General features: G+C 49.3%; 33 non-coding genes across 33 annotated transcripts; all 33 read left to right on the forward strand.

Moving 5' to 3' along the window:
- The first annotated feature begins 136 nt into the window (after positions 1-136).
- TRNAK-CUU (transfer RNA lysine (anticodon CUU)) lies at positions 137-209 on the forward strand. Its single transcript has one exon. It is a non-coding gene; the product is annotated as a tRNA-Lys (tRNA).
- Positions 210-355: 146 nt separating this feature from the next.
- On the forward strand, positions 356-428 carry TRNAK-CUU (transfer RNA lysine (anticodon CUU)). Its single transcript has one exon. It is a non-coding gene; the product is annotated as a tRNA-Lys (tRNA).
- A 145-nt stretch (positions 429-573) lies between these two features.
- On the forward strand, positions 574-645 carry TRNAK-CUU (transfer RNA lysine (anticodon CUU)). The gene has a single exon. It is a non-coding gene; the product is annotated as a tRNA-Lys (tRNA).
- Positions 646-785: 140 nt separating this feature from the next.
- Positions 786-858, forward strand: TRNAK-CUU (transfer RNA lysine (anticodon CUU)). The gene has a single exon. It is a non-coding gene; the product is annotated as a tRNA-Lys (tRNA).
- Positions 859-1,215: 357 nt separating this feature from the next.
- Positions 1,216-1,288, forward strand: TRNAK-CUU (transfer RNA lysine (anticodon CUU)). Its single transcript has one exon. It is a non-coding gene; the product is annotated as a tRNA-Lys (tRNA).
- A 143-nt stretch (positions 1,289-1,431) lies between these two features.
- Positions 1,432-1,504, forward strand: TRNAR-CCU (transfer RNA arginine (anticodon CCU)). The gene has a single exon. It is a non-coding gene; the product is annotated as a tRNA-Arg (tRNA).
- Positions 1,505-1,649: 145 nt separating this feature from the next.
- Positions 1,650-1,722, forward strand: TRNAK-CUU (transfer RNA lysine (anticodon CUU)). The gene has a single exon. It is a non-coding gene; the product is annotated as a tRNA-Lys (tRNA).
- Positions 1,723-1,867: 145 nt separating this feature from the next.
- Positions 1,868-1,940, forward strand: TRNAK-CUU (transfer RNA lysine (anticodon CUU)). The gene has a single exon. It is a non-coding gene; the product is annotated as a tRNA-Lys (tRNA).
- A 144-nt stretch (positions 1,941-2,084) lies between these two features.
- On the forward strand, positions 2,085-2,157 carry TRNAK-CUU (transfer RNA lysine (anticodon CUU)). The gene has a single exon. It is a non-coding gene; the product is annotated as a tRNA-Lys (tRNA).
- Positions 2,158-2,305: 148 nt separating this feature from the next.
- TRNAK-CUU (transfer RNA lysine (anticodon CUU)) lies at positions 2,306-2,378 on the forward strand. Its single transcript has one exon. It is a non-coding gene; the product is annotated as a tRNA-Lys (tRNA).
- A 145-nt stretch (positions 2,379-2,523) lies between these two features.
- TRNAK-CUU (transfer RNA lysine (anticodon CUU)) lies at positions 2,524-2,596 on the forward strand. Its single transcript has one exon. It is a non-coding gene; the product is annotated as a tRNA-Lys (tRNA).
- Positions 2,597-2,743: 147 nt separating this feature from the next.
- TRNAK-CUU (transfer RNA lysine (anticodon CUU)) lies at positions 2,744-2,816 on the forward strand. The gene has a single exon. It is a non-coding gene; the product is annotated as a tRNA-Lys (tRNA).
- Positions 2,817-2,960: 144 nt separating this feature from the next.
- On the forward strand, positions 2,961-3,033 carry TRNAK-CUU (transfer RNA lysine (anticodon CUU)). The gene has a single exon. It is a non-coding gene; the product is annotated as a tRNA-Lys (tRNA).
- Positions 3,034-3,176: 143 nt separating this feature from the next.
- On the forward strand, positions 3,177-3,249 carry TRNAK-CUU (transfer RNA lysine (anticodon CUU)). Its single transcript has one exon. It is a non-coding gene; the product is annotated as a tRNA-Lys (tRNA).
- Positions 3,250-3,393: 144 nt separating this feature from the next.
- Positions 3,394-3,468, forward strand: TRNAK-CUU (transfer RNA lysine (anticodon CUU)). The gene has a single exon. It is a non-coding gene; the product is annotated as a tRNA-Lys (tRNA).
- Positions 3,469-4,180: 712 nt separating this feature from the next.
- Positions 4,181-4,255, forward strand: TRNAK-CUU (transfer RNA lysine (anticodon CUU)). The gene has a single exon. It is a non-coding gene; the product is annotated as a tRNA-Lys (tRNA).
- A 1,320-nt stretch (positions 4,256-5,575) lies between these two features.
- On the forward strand, positions 5,576-5,650 carry TRNAR-CCU (transfer RNA arginine (anticodon CCU)). The gene has a single exon. It is a non-coding gene; the product is annotated as a tRNA-Arg (tRNA).
- Positions 5,651-5,792: 142 nt separating this feature from the next.
- Positions 5,793-5,865, forward strand: TRNAK-CUU (transfer RNA lysine (anticodon CUU)). The gene has a single exon. It is a non-coding gene; the product is annotated as a tRNA-Lys (tRNA).
- Positions 5,866-6,009: 144 nt separating this feature from the next.
- TRNAK-CUU (transfer RNA lysine (anticodon CUU)) lies at positions 6,010-6,082 on the forward strand. The gene has a single exon. It is a non-coding gene; the product is annotated as a tRNA-Lys (tRNA).
- Positions 6,083-6,226: 144 nt separating this feature from the next.
- On the forward strand, positions 6,227-6,299 carry TRNAK-CUU (transfer RNA lysine (anticodon CUU)). Its single transcript has one exon. It is a non-coding gene; the product is annotated as a tRNA-Lys (tRNA).
- Positions 6,300-6,443: 144 nt separating this feature from the next.
- TRNAK-CUU (transfer RNA lysine (anticodon CUU)) lies at positions 6,444-6,516 on the forward strand. The gene has a single exon. It is a non-coding gene; the product is annotated as a tRNA-Lys (tRNA).
- Positions 6,517-6,878: 362 nt separating this feature from the next.
- On the forward strand, positions 6,879-6,951 carry TRNAK-CUU (transfer RNA lysine (anticodon CUU)). The gene has a single exon. It is a non-coding gene; the product is annotated as a tRNA-Lys (tRNA).
- A 146-nt stretch (positions 6,952-7,097) lies between these two features.
- Positions 7,098-7,170, forward strand: TRNAK-CUU (transfer RNA lysine (anticodon CUU)). The gene has a single exon. It is a non-coding gene; the product is annotated as a tRNA-Lys (tRNA).
- Positions 7,171-7,315: 145 nt separating this feature from the next.
- On the forward strand, positions 7,316-7,388 carry TRNAN-GUU (transfer RNA asparagine (anticodon GUU)). The gene has a single exon. It is a non-coding gene; the product is annotated as a tRNA-Asn (tRNA).
- A 145-nt stretch (positions 7,389-7,533) lies between these two features.
- On the forward strand, positions 7,534-7,606 carry TRNAK-CUU (transfer RNA lysine (anticodon CUU)). Its single transcript has one exon. It is a non-coding gene; the product is annotated as a tRNA-Lys (tRNA).
- Positions 7,607-7,751: 145 nt separating this feature from the next.
- Positions 7,752-7,824, forward strand: TRNAK-CUU (transfer RNA lysine (anticodon CUU)). The gene has a single exon. It is a non-coding gene; the product is annotated as a tRNA-Lys (tRNA).
- A 147-nt stretch (positions 7,825-7,971) lies between these two features.
- TRNAK-CUU (transfer RNA lysine (anticodon CUU)) lies at positions 7,972-8,044 on the forward strand. The gene has a single exon. It is a non-coding gene; the product is annotated as a tRNA-Lys (tRNA).
- Positions 8,045-8,190: 146 nt separating this feature from the next.
- TRNAK-CUU (transfer RNA lysine (anticodon CUU)) lies at positions 8,191-8,263 on the forward strand. Its single transcript has one exon. It is a non-coding gene; the product is annotated as a tRNA-Lys (tRNA).
- A 143-nt stretch (positions 8,264-8,406) lies between these two features.
- Positions 8,407-8,479, forward strand: TRNAK-CUU (transfer RNA lysine (anticodon CUU)). The gene has a single exon. It is a non-coding gene; the product is annotated as a tRNA-Lys (tRNA).
- Positions 8,480-8,623: 144 nt separating this feature from the next.
- Positions 8,624-8,696, forward strand: TRNAK-CUU (transfer RNA lysine (anticodon CUU)). Its single transcript has one exon. It is a non-coding gene; the product is annotated as a tRNA-Lys (tRNA).
- Positions 8,697-8,840: 144 nt separating this feature from the next.
- TRNAK-CUU (transfer RNA lysine (anticodon CUU)) lies at positions 8,841-8,913 on the forward strand. The gene has a single exon. It is a non-coding gene; the product is annotated as a tRNA-Lys (tRNA).
- Positions 8,914-9,059: 146 nt separating this feature from the next.
- On the forward strand, positions 9,060-9,132 carry TRNAR-CCU (transfer RNA arginine (anticodon CCU)). The gene has a single exon. It is a non-coding gene; the product is annotated as a tRNA-Arg (tRNA).
- A 138-nt stretch (positions 9,133-9,270) lies between these two features.
- TRNAK-CUU (transfer RNA lysine (anticodon CUU)) lies at positions 9,271-9,343 on the forward strand. Its single transcript has one exon. It is a non-coding gene; the product is annotated as a tRNA-Lys (tRNA).
- Positions 9,344-9,486: the final 143 nt, after the last annotated feature.

The raw sequence follows: 9,486 nt of genomic DNA on the forward strand, positions 1-9,486 counted from the left end.
CGAGCCTCACCAAGTTACGTCACGCGTCGAGGTCTACATCTGTTTCTTCCCAGCCATCTTTGTTTTGTTTTTTCTTTTGGTGAACAATGCTGATCTTTTACAAACGAGATGTTGTGTGCCGAGTCAATTCCTGCGTGGCCGGCTAGCTCAGTGGGTAGAGCATGAGACTCTTAATCTCAGGGTCGTGGGTTCGAGTCCCACACTGGGCACTGTTTATTTCCCGAGCCTCACCATGTTACGGCTCGCGTCGAGGTCTACATCTGTTTCTTCCCAGCCATCTTTGTTTTTTTTTCTTTTGGTGAACTATGCTGATCTTTCACAAACGAGATGTTGTGTGCCGAGTCAATTCCTGCGTGCCCGGCTAGCTCCGTCGGTAGAGCATGAGACTCTTAATCTCAGGGTCGTTGGTTCAAGCCCCACGTTCGGCGCTGTTTTTTTCCCGAGCCTCACCAAGTTACGTCACGCGTCGATGTCTACATCTGTTTCTTCCCAGCCATCTTTGTTTTTTTTCTTTTGGTGAACTATGCTGATCTTTTACAAATGAGATGTTGTGTGCCGAGTCAATTCCTGCGTGCCAGGCTAGCTCAGTCAGTAGAGCATGAGACTCTTAATCTCGAAACGTGAGTTCAAGCCCCACGTTGGGCGCTGTTTTTTTCCCGAGCCTCACCAAGTTACGTCACGCGTCGAGGTCTACATCTGTTTCTTCCCAGCCATCCTAGTTTTTTTTGGTGAACTATGCTGACCTTTTACAAACCAGATGTTGTGTGCCGAGTCAATTCCTTCGAGCCCGGCTTGCTCGGTTGGTAGAGCATGAGACTCTTAATTTCAGGGTCGTGGGTTCGAGCCCCACGTTGGGCGCTGTTTATTTCCCGAGTCTTACCATGCTGCGTCGCGCGTCGAGGTCTGCATCTGTTCCTTCCCAGCCATCCTAGTTTTTTTTTGGTGAACTATGCTGATATTTTACAAACGAGATGTTGTGTGCCGAGTCAATTCCTGCGTGCCCGGCTAGTTCAGACGGTAGAGCATGAGACTCTTAATCTCAGGGTCGTGGGTTCCAGCCCTACGGTGGACGCTGTTTTTTCCCGAGTCTCACCATGTTACGTCGCGCGTCGAGGTGTACATCTGTTTCTTCCCCTCCATCCTAGTTTTTTTCTTTTGGTGAACTATGCTGATCTTTTACAAACGAGATGTTGTGTGCCGATTCAATTCCTTTGTGCCCGGCTAGCTCATTCGGTAGATCATGAGACTCTTAATGTCAGGGTCGTGGGTTCGAGCCCCACGTTGGGCGCTGTTTTTTCCCGAGCCTCACCAAGTTACGTCACGCGTCGAGGTCTACATCTGTTTCTTCCGAGCCATCCTAGTTTTTTTCTTTTGGTGAACTATGCTGATCTTTTACAAACGAGATGTTGTGTGCCGAGTCCATTCCTGCGTGCCCGGCTAGCTCAGCCGGTAGAGCATGAGACTCCTAATCTCAGGGTCGTGGGTTCGAGCCCCACGTTGGGCGCTGTTTTTTTCTCGAGCCTCACCAAGTTACGTCACGCGTCGAGGTCTTCATCTGTTTCTTCCCAGCCATCCTAGTTTTTTTTCTTTTGGTGAACTATGCCGATCTTTTACAAACGAGATGTTGTGTGCCGAGTCAATTCCTGCGTGCCCGGCTAGCTCAGTCGGTAGAGCATGAGACTCTTAATCTCAGGGTCGTGGGTTGGAGCCCCACGTTGGGCGCTGTTTTTTTCCCGGGCCTCACCAAGATACGTCACGCGTCGAGGTCTACATCTGTTTCTTCCCAGCCATCCTAGTTTTTTTTCTTTTGGTGAACTATGCTGATCTTTTACAAACGAGATGTTGTGTGCCGAGTCAATTCCAGCGTGCCCGGCTAGTTCAGTCGGTAGAACATGAGACTCTTAATCTCAGGGTCGTGGGTTCGAGCCCCACGTTAGGCGCTGTTTTTTCCCGTGCCTCACCAAGTTACGTCACGCGTCGAGGTCTACATCTGTTTCTTCCCAGCCATCCTAGTTTTTTTTCTTTTGGTGAACTATGCTGATCTTTTACAAACGAGATGTTGTGTGCCAACTCAATTCCTGCGTGCCCGGCTAGCTCAGTCGGTTGAACATGAGACTCTTAATCTCAGGGTCGTGGGTTCGAGCACCACATTGGGCGCTGTTTTTTTCCCGAGCCTCACCAAGTTACGTCACGCGTCGAGGTCTACATCTGTTTCTTCCCAGCCATCTTTGTTTTGTTTTTTCTTTTGGTGAACAATGCTGATCTTTTACAAACGAGATGTTGTGTGCCGAGTCAATTCCTGCGTGGCCGGCTAGCTCAGTGGGTAGAGCATGAGACTCTTAATCTCAGGGTCGTGGGTTCGAGTCCCACACTGGGCACTGTTTATTTCCCGAGCCTCACCATGTTACGGCTCGCGTCGAGGTCTACATCTGTTTCTTCCCAGCCATCTTTGTTTTTTTTCTTTTGGTGAACTATGCTGATCTTTCACAAACGAGATGTTGTGTGCCGAGTCAATTCCTGCGTGCCCGGCTAGCTCCGTCGGTAGAGCATGAGACTCTTAATCTCAGGGTCGTTGGTTCAAGCCCCACGTTCGGCGCTGTTTTTTTCCCGAGCCTCACCAAGTTACGTCACGCGTCGATGTCTACATCTGTTTCTTCCCAGCCATCTTTGTTTTTTTTTTCTTTTGGTGAACTATGCTGACCTTTTACAAACGAGATGTTGTGTGCCGAGTCTATTCCTGCGTGCCCGGCTAGCTCAGTCGGTAGAGCATGAGACTCTTAATCTCAGGGTCGTGGGTTCGAGACCCACGGTGGACGCTGTTTTTTCCCCGAGTCTCACCATGTTACGTCGCGCGTCAAGGTCTACATCTGTTTCTTCCCCTCCATTCTAGTGTTTTTCTTTTGGTGAACTATGCTGATCTTTTACAAACGAGATGTTGTGTGCCGAGTCAATTCCTGCGTGCCCGGCTAGCTCATTCGGTAGGGCATGAGACTCTTAATCTCAGGGTCGTGGGTTCGAGCCCCACGTTGGGCGCTGTTTTTTCCCGAGCCTCACCAAGTTACGTCACGCGTCGAGGTCTACATCTGTTTCTTCCCAGCCATCCTAGTTTTTTTCTTTTGGTGAACTATGCTGATCTTTTACAAACGAGATGTTGTGTGCCGAGTCCATTCCTGCGTGCCCGGCTAGTTCAGTCGGTAGAGCATGAGACTCTTAATTTCAGGGTCGTGGGTTCGAGCCCCACGGTGGACGCTGTTTCTTTCCTGAGTCTCACCATGTTACGTCGCGCGTCGAGGTCTACATCTGTTTCTTCCCCTCCATCCTAGTTTTTTTCTTTTGGTGAACTATGCTGATCTTTTACAAACGAGATGTTGTGTGCCGAGTCAATTCCTGCGTGCCCGGCTAGCTCAGTCGGTAGAGCATGAGACTCTTAATCTCAGGGTCGTGGGTTCGAGCCCCACGTTGGTCGCTGTTTTTTACCGAGCCTCACCAAGTTACGTCACGCGTCGTGGTCTACATCTGTTTCTTCCCAGCCATCCTAGTTTTTTAGATGCGAAAGCATCTTATACACTCGCCTTGTAGTGCGCCGTCCGCGCCGTCCGCACCGCTTCTCGAACATTCGACAGCTGACGCGCGCGCATGCGCCGTCGCGCCGTCGCCCACCATCTGTGCCGCGCGCGCTACTCCTTCGAGAACATTCGACAGCTGACAGCGCATGCGCCGTCGCGCCGTCGCCATCTGTGCCGCGTGCGCGCTTCTCCTTCGAGAACATTCAACAGCTGACAGTGCATGCGCCGTAGCGCTGTATATATACTCAAGGTCGGCGCTCGCTCGCTCAGTTGCCGCTCGTCGGTTGGTGTGTACGGCGCGTCGACGTCCAAGGTCGCGGTGAAATGAATTCCAACGAATCCACAAACACAATGATCGACGTCCCTTCGACCAGCGCCGTTCTTTCGCATACGTGTGTACGTGTTCACTCATTTAACACCCCCTCCTACAACCACGTTAACCAATTTAGCCATCGACCCAAGTAAGTCGCACTTTAACACCCCGTTAGCCAATTATATGCTCCGCATCCTCCTCAGTGTTCCCCCGAGGGAAGCTGCGGGCAATTTTTTTTCTTTTGGTGAACCATGCTGATCTTTTACAAACGAGATGTTGTGTGCCGAGCCAATTCCTGCGTGCCCGGCTAGCTCAGTCGGTAGAGCAGGAGACTCTTAATCTTAGGGTCGTAGGTTCGAGCCCCACGTTGGGGGCTGTTTTTTTCCCGAGCCTCACCAAGTTACGTCACGCGTCGAGGTCTACAACTGTTTCTTCCCAGCCATCCTAGTTTTTGTTTGGTGAACTTTGCTGATCTTTTACAAACGAAATGTTGTGTGCCGAGTCAATTCCAGCGTGCCGGGCTAGCTCAGTTGGCATGAACCTGTCTGTTTTTGCTAGGGCTACTGTGTGCAACATGTTTTTTATCGCTAAACTGTGGTATGTGATGCAGGTGTTACATTGTTCAAGGATCAACGTGCAAAGGCTGCACAGAGTGTGCGCAGTTTTTATATGGGGCTCGAAATGGGAAAGGTGCAGACGGACCAACTTGTTCAGGCGCGTGAAGGACGGAGGTCTTGGTTTGGCGCACCTATTTGTGAGACAAGTAGTAAATAGATTTTTGTTTTTCCGTGACGTCAGGGATCCGTTTTTGCGTACGGTATGCCAGCTCAGGTTAGGCAGTGCCTTACCAGATTTTGTTGTTACTACGGATAGCCGGCCCGTGACGTTGCGTGGGTATCTCAAGGAAGTGGTAGACAGTGTACGTTTTTTATCTGTACGCTTTTCGATAGATTATCTAGCAAGTGTTAGAAGAAAAGAATTGTACAAAGATGTATGTGCTATGGTTTTGCCAGTACCATTGTACAGGGCCATATACAGTGGAAGACCGGGACAAAACGTACTGAAGCGGGTGAGAAACATGCAGGTACCTACAGGGGTGAAAACTTTTTTCTTCAAGTTACACACAGGAACACTATCAGTAAAGACTTTTACAGAGGAACGGGGTTTTTTTACACTATGGGGGTCACACTGCTTGATATGTAAGAAACCAGAAACAATAGACCATGTTTTTTTGCATTGTTGGGAAGGGGTACATTTTTGGGACATATTACAGAGGACAATAAAGAAGGATTTTCCACTAGACCCACACGGAATAAGGTACCTCGCAGTAACAAATGATGATGGGGTCCCATTCGATGTAGTGATGTTGACCGGTCTCCACTGTATATGGCGTGCACGAATGGCCGGATACCATTTCGACCCGGACGCAAAGCCAGCAGTAATTTATTTCAGGCAAAGCATGTCTGCATTCATTGAGTGTAGCAAAATAGAGGATATCGAGCCAGAATGGTTGTCAAGGTTTGAACCCCTGGCAAACCTTAAGTATTTTTAAGAGGACAACATCAGTACAAATGGGACTGATGGCAATGCTTGTTTTTTTTCTTTTTTTTTCTTTGTATTGTAATATATGGGTGTGCAATGATTGCCCTGTACAATGTCCATGCCAGGCAATAAATAAAAAAAAAAAAAAAAAAAAGCCGGGCTAGCTCAGTCGGTAGAGCATGAGACTCCTAATCTGACGGTCGTGGGTTCGAGCCCCACGTTGGGGGCTGTTTTTTTCCCGAGCCTCACCAAGTTACGTCACGCGTCGAGGTCTACATCTGTTTCTTCCCAGCCATCCTAGTTTTTTTATTTTGGTGAACTATGTTGGTCTTTTACAAACAAGATGTTGTGTGCCGAGTCAATTCCTGCGTGCCCGGCTAGCTCAGTCAGTAGAGCATGAGACTCTTAATCTCAGGATCGTGAGTTCGAGCCCAACGTTGGGCGCTGTTTCTTGCCGAGCCTCCCCAAGTTACGTCACGCGTCGAGGTCTACATCTGTTTCTTCCCAGCCATCCTAGTTTTTTTTCTTTAGGTGAACTATGCTGATCTTTTACAAACGAGATGTTGTGTGCTGAGTCAATTCCTGCGTGCCCGGCTAGCTCAGTCGGTAGAGCATGAGACTCTTAAACTCAGGGTCGTGGGTTCGAGCCCCACATTGGTCACTGTTTTTTCCTGAGCCTCACCAAGTCACGTCACGCGTCGAGGTCTACATCTGTTTCTTCCCAGCCATCCTAAATAATTTTCTTTTGGTGAACCATGCTGATCTTTTACAAACGAGATGTTGTGTGCCGAGTCAATTCCTGCGTGCCCGGCTAGCTCAGTCGGTAGAGCATGAGACTCTTAATCTTAGGGTTGTGGGTTCGAGCCCCACGTTGGGCACTGTTTTTTCCCGAGCCTCACCAAGTTACGTCACGCGTCGAGGTCTACAACTGTTTCTTCCCAGCCATCCTAGTTTTTTTTCTTTTGGTGAACTATGCTGATCTTTTACAAACGAGATGTTGTGTGCCAAGTCAGTTTCTGCGTGCCCGGCTAGCTCAGTCGGTAGAGCATGAGACTCTTGATCTCAGGGTCGTGGGTTTGAGCCCCACGTTGGGCGCTGTTTTTTTCCCGAGCCTCACCAAGTTACGTCACGCGTCGAGGTCTACATCTGTTTCTTCCCAGCCATTCTAGTTTTTTTTCTTTTGGTGAACTATGTTGATCTTTTACAAACGAGATGTTGTGTGCCGAGTCAATTCCTGCGTGCACGGCTAGCTCAGTGAGTAGAGCATGAGACTCTTAATCTCAGGATCGTGAGTTCGAGCCCAACGTTGGGCGCTGTTTTTTTCCCGAGCCTCACCAAGTTACGTCACGCATCGAGGTCTACATCTGTTTCTTCACAGCCATCCTAGTTTTTTTCTTTTGGTGAACCATGCTGACCTTTTACCAACGAGATGTTGTGTGCCGAGTCAATTCCTGCGTGCCCGGCTAGCTCAGTCGGTAGAGCATGAGACTCTTAATCTCAGGGTCGTGGGTTCGAGCCCCACGTTGGGCGCTGTTTTTTTCCCGAGCCTCACCAAGTTACGTCACGCGTCGAGGTCTACATCTGTTTCTTCCCAGCCATCCTAGTTTTTTTTTCTTTTGGTGAACTATGCTGATCTTTTACAAACGAGATGTTGTGTGCCGAGTCAATTCCTGCGTGCCCGGCTAGCTCAGTCGGTAGAGCATGAGACTCTTAATCTCAGGGTCGTGGGTTCGAGCCCCACGCTGGGCGCTGTTTTTTTCCCGAGCCTCACCAAGTTACGTCACGCGTCGAGGTCTACATCTGTTTGCTCCTAGCGATCCTAATTTTTTTTCTTTTGGTGAACAATGCTGATCTTTTACAAACGAGATGTTGTGTGCCGAGTCAATTCCTGCGTGCCCGGCTAGCTCAGTCGGTAGAGCATGAGACTGTTGATCTCAGGGTCGTGGGTTTGAGCCCCACGTTGGGCGCTGTTTTTTTCCCGAGCCTCACCAAGTTACGTCACGCGTCGAGGTCTACATCTGTTTCTTCCCAGCCATTCTAGTTTTTTTTCTTTTGGTGAACTATGTTGATCTTTTACAAACGAGATGTTGTGTGCCGAGTCAATTCCTGCGTGCCCGGCTAGCTCAGTCGGTAGAGCATGAGACTCTTAATCTCAGGGTCTCGGGTTCGAGCCCCACGTTGGGCGCTGTTCTTCCCCGAGCCTCACCAAGTTACGTCACGCGTCGAGGTCTACATCTGTTTCTTCCCAGCCATCCTAGTTGTTTTTTCTTTTGGTGAACTATGCTGATCTTTTACAAGTGAGATGTTGTGTGCCGAGTCAATTCCTGCGTGCCCGGCTAGCTCAGTCGGTAGAGCATGAGACTCTTAATCTCAGGGTCGTGGGTTCAAGCCCCACATTGGGCGCTGTTTTTTTCCCGAGCCTCACCAAGTTACGTCACGCGTCGAGGTCTACGTCTGTTTCTTCCCAGCCATCCTAGTTTTTTTTTTCTTTTGGTGCACTATGCTGATCTTTTACAAACGAGATGTTGTGTGCCGAGTCAATTCCTGCGTGCCCGGCTAGCTCAGTCGGTAGAGCATGAGACTCTTAATCTCAGGGTGCTGGGTTCGATCCCCATGTTGGGCGCTGTTTTTTTCCCGAGCCTCACCAAGTTACGTCACCCGTCGAGGTCTACATCTGTTTCTTCCCAGCCATCCTAGTTGTTTTTTCTTTTGGTGAACTATGCTGATCTTTTACAAGTGAGATGTTGTGTGCCGAGTCAATTCCTCTGTGCCCGGCTAGCTCAGTCGTTAGAGCATGAGACTCTTAATCTCAGGGTCGTGGGTTCGAGCCCCACGGTTGACGCTGTTTTTTTCCCGAGTCTCACCATGTTACGTCGCACGTCGAGTTCTACATCTGATTCTTCCCCCCCATCCTAGTTTTTTCTTTTGGTGAACTATACTGATCTTTTACAAACGAGATGTTGTGTGCCGAGTCAATTCCTGCGTGCCCGGCTAGCTCAGTCGGTAGAGCATGAGACTCTTAATCTCAGGGTCGTGGGTTCAAGCCCCACGTTGGGCGCTGTTTTTTCCCGAGCCTCACCAAGTTACGTCACGCGTCGAGGTCTACATCTGTTTCTTCCCAGCCATCCTAGTTTTTTTTCTTTTGGTGAACTATGCTGATCTTTTACAAACGATATGTTGTGTGCCGAGTCCATTCCTGCGTGCCCGGCTAGTTCAGTCGGTAGAGCATGAGACTCTTAATTTCAGGGTCGTGGGTTCGAGCCCCACGGTTGACGCTGTTTTTTTCCCGAGTCTCACCATGTTACGTCGCACGTCGAGTTCTACCTCTGTTTCTTCCCCCCCATCCTGGTTTTTTTCTTTTGCTGAACTATGCTGATCTTTTACAAACGAGATGTTGTGTGCAGAATCAATTCCTGCGTGCCCGGCTAGCTCAGTCGGTAGAGCATGAGACTCTTAATCTCAGGATCGTGGGTTCGAGCCCCACGGTTGGCGCTTTTTTTTCCCGAGCCTCAACAAATTAGGTCACGCGTCGAGGTCTACATCTGTTTCTTCCCAGCCATCTTTGTTTTTTTTTTCTTTTGGTTAACTATGCTAATCTTTTACAAACGAGATGTTGTGTGCCGAGTCAATTTCTGCGTGCCCGGCTAGTTCAGTCGGTAGAACATGAGACTCCTAATCTCAGGGTGCTGGGTTTGAGCCCCACGTTGGGCGCTGCTTTTTCCCGAGCCTCACCAAGTTACGTCACGCGTCGAGGTCTACATCTGTTTCTTCCCAGCCATCCTAGTTTTTTTGGTGAACTATGCTGATCTTTTACAAACGAGATGTTGTGTGCCGAGTCCATTCCTGCGTGCCCGGCTAGTTCAGTCGGTAGAGCATGAGACTCTTAATTTCAGGGTCGTGGGTTCGAGCCCCACGGTGGACGCTGATTTTTTCCCGAGTCTCACCATGTTACGTCGCACGTCGAGGTCTATATCTGTTTCTTCCCCTCCATCCTAGTTTTTTTTCTTTTGGTGAACTGTGCTGATCTTTTACAAACGAGATGTTGTGTACCGAGTCAATTCCTGC

Source organism: Rhipicephalus microplus, chromosome 3, assembly GCF_043290135.1.
Source record: "Rhipicephalus microplus isolate Deutch F79 chromosome 3, USDA_Rmic, whole genome shotgun sequence".
NCBI lineage: Eukaryota > Metazoa > Arthropoda > Arachnida > Ixodida > Ixodidae > Rhipicephalus > Rhipicephalus microplus.